This window comes from Euprymna scolopes, chromosome 20, assembly GCF_053919585.1.
Source record: "Euprymna scolopes isolate OS-2025 chromosome 20, ASM5391958v1, whole genome shotgun sequence".
Lineage (NCBI taxonomy): Eukaryota > Metazoa > Mollusca > Cephalopoda > Sepiida > Sepiolidae > Euprymna > Euprymna scolopes.
The window spans coordinates 109,335,116-109,342,615 of NC_136501.1; positions in this window are offsets into that span (position 1 = coordinate 109,335,116).

Sequence of the window (7,500 nt, forward strand, 5' to 3'; positions counted from 1 at the left end):
TAATAAAATCTAATGTCGTCCAACACATCCCCTCCCCACAGTCGTATTTTTGGTTCCCGTCTGGCTGAGCTTGTGATCAAAGGCAAAATTCTTTTGACTCGTGAAGAGAGTGCTTAACCCGGAATTATTGCTTAGCAAAGCACGTCGGAGTTCCGAAACATGAAAGTGCCCATCACACTGTCAAACGACTGGACCCTAGCCCCGTGGCGTAGGCCACATCACAACGAAGGGCGATGCTTATTTTACAAGGTTTCTCTTTACGATACGTGTATAAGCGATCACGCATATTAACCGACTCTGGCATGGCCTACGTAAAAAGAAGGTCCTTCCACCAAAGCCATATGACCTGCTGATGCGTTAGAGGAAAGTTCAATAAGGCACGGTTAGACGATAGAAGACGATTACAAATAGTGGTCATTAATTGTTTTAATTCTCGGGGTTTCTTGTTCGCACGTTGAAGAACAATTTTATATTATTGAGACACGTACAATTATTTTTTTTTCTTTTTTAAGTGCGTTAAATTATACACTTGTTTTAAGATAACGCTTAGTGAAACGGATTTCTATTTATGGAGTCAATGCTCGAATCGTTCCATATGCGTTATACATAAGTGTATTCTATGTATGATTCACAATTCTTGACAGTATCTGTTTCGTAGCACAAAATCAATCACTTAATTATTATATCAACCAGTGAATTTATATTGCCCTCAACACATCAGAAGAAATAGCAACAATAAATCCACCAAAGGAAAATGCGATTTGAGCAAAAATATATTCACTGGTTCCTATGATTATTAAGCTAACGATTTTGTGCTACGAAACAGATACTGTCAAGCATTGGGAATGTAAACTGAATTAAAGGAATAAATTGTAAGATGGTCAACATCATGGAATTTGGAATATAGGCTTTTGTTACTTATTCATTATATACTCAGCGATTACAGGAAGCTTCTTAAATAAGAATTGGTATATATGAAAAGGAAATATACATAAATAAAAAATACTTCCACGGAAATATATATATATATATATATATATATATATATATATATATATATATACTTCATTACTCACGTAAAATTAGTATACGAAAGTATAAATTTATGCGTAAACTTTAAGCATTTACTTCAGACGTGCTCAATACATAGGTAGAGCTAGTTAGTAAGTTATAAAATATATATGGCGATTAAGCTACACTGAATATTCCGCGTTTCATCCACTCTAGGACTCTTCCGACTTATGCGCATAAGCCTGAAGAGTCCTAGAGTGGATCAAAAAGCGGAATATTCGGTGTAGCTTAATCGCCATATATATTTTATAAATTACTATATATATATATATATATATATATATATATATATATATATATTATAAATTACTATACATATATATATATATATATATATATATATATATATTGCGCTATGAAACAGATAATGTCAAGAATTGTATAAGTCAACTGAATTAAAGGAATAAATTATAAGATGATCAACATCACAGATTTTAGGAATATAATTTTTTGTCATTTATTCTCTCTCTCTCTCTCTCTCTCTCTATATATATATATATATATATATATATATATATATATATATTCGCACTTTTACTTCAACACCTGATCCAGACAAATCCAAACCGCTCCTGACAGCAACAATTATAGAATTTTATTAATATTTTTAATTTAGATACAAAAAAGATTATATGGAAAATCGAAAAATTAAAGAATGGATCATAAAGCAAAGTGTCTCCGTTGCATTTAATAATATTTCCTTGAATATATACATATATATATATATGTGTATATATATGTATATATATATATATGTGTGTGTGCGTGCGTGTGTATATATATCTACACACACACACACACACACACACACACACATATATACCCTGACCAAATATTCAAAATCACATAGTATTCGCAGCCCAAATAAGATCTCCTCACTACGGCTACCCCACAGCTTTTTCGAGGAATGGTGCACCTTCTCCAAGTGATATTACATCAAGTAGTAGAACGAAGCTGGATACTCCACCAGACTAGATAAATTCTTGTCCTGGAATCCAGTAAGACCATGAGACCAACATGAAAGATATACTACAACGTATAAAAATGGTTAATTGGGGAGAGGAAAATTATGTTCTCAATTTCTTTACTAACTCAGTGCTTGAGAGATAAAGAACTTTAATGGAACATTCGAATATTTATGTATCTCATATAGACTTCAAGTGTTAGCCCCTGGTTGTGGGCCCCTTGATTTCTGAGAACTTCGACTGAAGTAAAATAAAACAATATATACATATATAATTTTAAATATGTATTTATATATATATATATATATATATATATATATATATATATATATATATTTGAAATTGGTATATTTAGGCAGCATTTTTTCATTTAAGCAAATATTATTAAATTCAACGAGGGCACTTTGCTTTATGATTCTTTATTTCATTTTTGATTTTCCGTAGGATCTTTTTTGTATCCAAATAAAAATTATCAATAAAAGTTCTATAATTGTTGCTGTCAGGAGCGCTATTGATTTGTCCACGAATCATCATAATGTGTTGAAGTAAAAAGGCAAAGAAAAAAAAAGGGGGCGAAAATGAGAAATTAAAAGTCCAAACTAAAATATACAGTAAACGGCGATAAGTTTTAATATATAGAGTTTATGAAAAGTCGATTAAAAATATAATATATATATATATATATATATATATATATATATATATATATATATATATATATATATATATATATATATATATAAAGGGAGTTTAAAATCTTAAATGAAATTATCCAAGTTAATTGATTGAATCAACTTCATTGAATTAATTCTTCAGCTTAATTTAGCAAAATCAGTTTGAGCATTTCTTTAACAATGCCGGAGAGGGAAGCCGCCTTTCTTTGCTTCTCACCTGTACACAAAGAAGCCAAAGGCCTAGGGCGCTCCTTGAACGATTCTCGCCCCACCCACAGTGAACACGCCCCATGACCTCAGGTGCGTGTACCGGCAACGTTTGGTGCGCGTAATCATTAATGCCCTTCATTAATCACCGACTGTATTCACCCCGCAAGACATCCTGCAAGATCCCGCCATTGATTCGAATTCCCCCAGCGGTGATTCTCCGATTCAGATGTCGACATTCTATAAGACGAAGAACAAAGAAAACAGCGACTTAATGCCGTCATTAAAAGCTGCTTTTGTCCTATGAGGATCGGTTGGTATTTAGTCGAAAATAGGCAGAACGAGTGAAACCGCTAAGTAGAGATTGTATCAGAAAATGTTAAATGGGATTTAAAAGTAAGTATGAATGTAGATCCAGGCGTGCTTAGGTAAGTATTAATCTGGCTTGTTGAGCGTCGAAAAGATATCGTTTTTAAAATCTGCACATAACTTTACTTTGTCAACAATCCGATTGTTACGTCTCATTTTTGAAGGTAAGCACTTTATAAAAAGATATATATATATATATATATATATAAGACTTTTATAAAATATATACCTCACAAAATTATATATTTGATTAAATATATATATATATATATATATATATATATATATATATATATATGATTGCAGATGATTGATTGCAAAAAAAAAAAAACGTGTTGTCGGACGAGTGTCACTCCCTCAGACACTTAATGTCCATGAGCCCAGAAATTACTTTTTTTTTCTTAGTCCTACTGATGAATAAGTACTTTATAAAAAGATATATATATATAAGACATTTATAAAATATATAGCTCACAAAATTATATATTTGATTAAATATATATATATATATATATATATATATATATATATATATATATATATGATGATTGCAGATGATTGATTGCAAAAAAAACGTGTTGTCGGACGAGTGTCACTCACTCAGACACTTAATGTCCATGAGCCCAGAAATGACTTTTTTTTTTCTAAGTCCTACTGGTGAATTAACACGCACACGAAGGCATGATACTGAAGACGGTCATTGAGATCAATTATTACATGTTTCCAGCATTTCAAGCCTCCATGCGTCATAACTTTTCCATCGCCACAGGACCATTTTTATAGACAAATGCCTGAGGGAGTATGTATACATAGGTGATGTTACAGAGTCTTAGCTTTGTACGACAGCTAAGTCTCTCTCTCTCGGTTCAAAATGTTGAGATCCAGCAACAAGCAAAAGCAAGAGCAAGATAGCCAGCAACAAGTTAAACTGCAGACCAGCTTAATGCGGGTACTGGTCTCCTGCTTTATGTTTTTTTTTTAAATCAGAGATTTGCTTCTCCTAGACAGGTTTCCTTCACCACGGGTTATGGGAGCCCTCTCCACCCCAACACACAAACACACATGGTGCTAGTTGGCCGCTGACCCCGAAAAAGGGTTCATTCGCCGTTTGGAAGGCCTTGTTTTTAATCCTTCAGGGAGACTAGCCACCTTCCTCACCAAACAAGTCTGGTGGGGGAACCAGTTTAGTCGCCGGTGACCCGACCATGAGGCAGGTAGTACTGGGTAACATGGTACCAGTAGCATATGACATGACCTGACACACACACACACACACACACACACACATATATATATATATATATATATATATATATATATATATATATATATATGTATTTTTTTAACAATCAATTTTAATACCTTTTAAATGGTATTTTATTGATAATTGTACCAATATTAACTTCGGTTTAGCTCGATGAGAATTCAGAGCAATATAATTTATATAATCAGAAAAACAACACCTTTTATTTATTAGTATACAATTTTTGTTTTTATTATTTTTTAAGACATGTTATTATATATTTTTTCCTCCTTAGTCTGACAGCTGTTTCGAAGGGTAAAAAGACAAACGGTTGTTTTAATTATAGCATACCGAATCTTCATTATTTACCGTTCTCTTCAGAGACAATTAAAATCAAATTAATTACAGTCAAAATTTGTTTTTAAAAACTCACATGGGGATGGAATTTTTTTATCGAGGTTGCCATCTTATAAGAATATATAATAAGAATGCAGAATTAACATAATGGATATTAGATACATAAATTGGAAAGAAATTAAAAAACCAAAAAAATACGAAAATAAGGCTAACAAAAAGAAAATATAGATATATAAAAATCCCATGGAAAAATTTTTAAAGATGGCAACCTCGATAAAAAAATTCCATCCCCATGTGAGTTTTTAAAAACAAATTTTGACTGTAATTAATTTGATTTTAATTGTCTCTGAAGAGAACGGTAAATAATGAAGATTCGGTATGCTATAATTAAAACAACCGTTTGTCTTTTTACCCTTCGAAACAGCTGTCAGACTAAGGAGGAAAAAAATATATAATAACATGTCTTAAAAAATAATAAAAACAAAAATTGTGTACTAATAAATAAAAGGTGTTGTTTTTCTGATTATATATATATATATATATATATATATATATATATATATATAAAGAAATTATATATTTACAAAAAATATATTTTTTGATTTTGAATTTGTTTTGATTTTGTGTTGTTATTTATTTTGGACACTGATTCATAATTTACAATTATTAACCTTCATCCTCAATATTAATAGTCCTCTGGAATATATATATATATATATATATATATATATATATATATATATATATATATATATATATATATATATATATATAAGAAGATTTCTATGGGTACAAAATTTTATGAAGGATTTTAATTGCACTGGGAGGGGGGAATGCCATTATTGAAATTGAGGACTTTTTTTTGACGTTTTATTGATAAGAAATACTACAAAGTCTGAAAATCTAATCTCCAAAACCAGTATGTAGTTCAAAATTATTTGAACCGAATGAAGGGGGAAAAACGTATGAAGAATGGGGATAAAAAGAATTAAATTAACGAAGATATCTTTCGGCCGATCCTTTTCAACTGTAACATCGGCGGGTTTAAGAGATTAAAAAAAAATAATATCGAGGCCTAAAGACCAAAATTAACGAATGAGGGGGTAAAATTAATAAATAAAGTTTGGAGAGATGGGGAAGCATTCTCAAACTACACCCATAAGTTCTAGATTATGGGTGTGTTCTTTTTGCTTACACAGAGTTGGTTTTCGTAAAATAATCGTGACCGCTTCGAGAATTTTTAAATGTATTCTCGAGCGGGCTCTATGTAAAATGGAGAATGGTCCATCCGTGTAACCTCCAGTGCAGACTTGACACTTTAATAAGTGTTCACCAATGGCTGAACTATGAGTATGCAAACGCCCGGATGTTGGCCATTGTTTGTGCCTACGTATCGAAGGGGGGACATGTTGGGAAATTCTCACCTCTAATCGCTGAATAGTATGTCCCACGTAGTCAGCCTCACACTGACCATGAAATTTGTATACTACCATATTATATTCTGTGGTGGGAATACTATCTTTTCGAAGGGAGGGGAAAGCACTTCTAGTCCCAAACACTGCTTGAACCTTCGTTGCAAAATAGCAACGAGAAACGGCTGTACTAATTCTGTGAAAACTCTTGGCTTTTAGTGCCAATCCATGGGAGTTTCACATATACGGGACATTCTTTGAGGGCCCAAAAATGTTCCACCTTTAAATGCAAGCAAGAGTTTTCTCCTTTATACACTTTTGAATGATATATAGAGGATATTGGAGATTAGATTTTCAGACTTTGTAGTATATCTTATCGATTAAACGTCAAAAAAATCCTCAATTTCAATAATGGCATTTCCCCCAGTGCTATTAAAATCCTTCATATATATATATATATATATATATATATATATATATATATATATATATATATATATATACATTAGATTTTCAGACATTGTAGTATATCTTATCGATTAAACGTCAAATATAATTATAATAATATATATATTATTACTACTATTATTATAATTGTCATTACTATTATGTTTCGTGCTATTATAATTACCCTACTATTATTTGGTATATTTTTACCACTTCCATATTTACCACTCTCATAAGTAGCTATGGTTTCCTTACTCCCCCACTTTAACATCAATATGTATACTTAACCTTTTACATCAAGTTATACGCACTCATAGTCATTGCCACCCTAATCTCCGACCGCCCCCTTATGATCATACTCCCTATTTCATAACAGTAGAAACTTATAATATATATATATATATATATATATATATACTCGTAGAATTAAATTAAAAGTGGATATTATATCAGATGTTAAAACTGTAAATTTTTTGGATGTGAACTTTGATTTAAGGAAAGGCATCTACCAACCATATAGGAAGGAAAACTCAAACCCAATTTATGTACACCCCCTATCAAATCACCCAAAATCTATCATTAGGCATATCCCCAAATCCATTAGTAAAAGAATCAGTGACAATTCTTCCAATCTTGAAACATTTAATAAACATAAATATTTCTACAACAGGGCCCTTAAGGATAGTGGATACAAAAACACCCAAATTGAGTTCATAGAACCAACACACCCAAACACAAATACAAATAGAAACCGT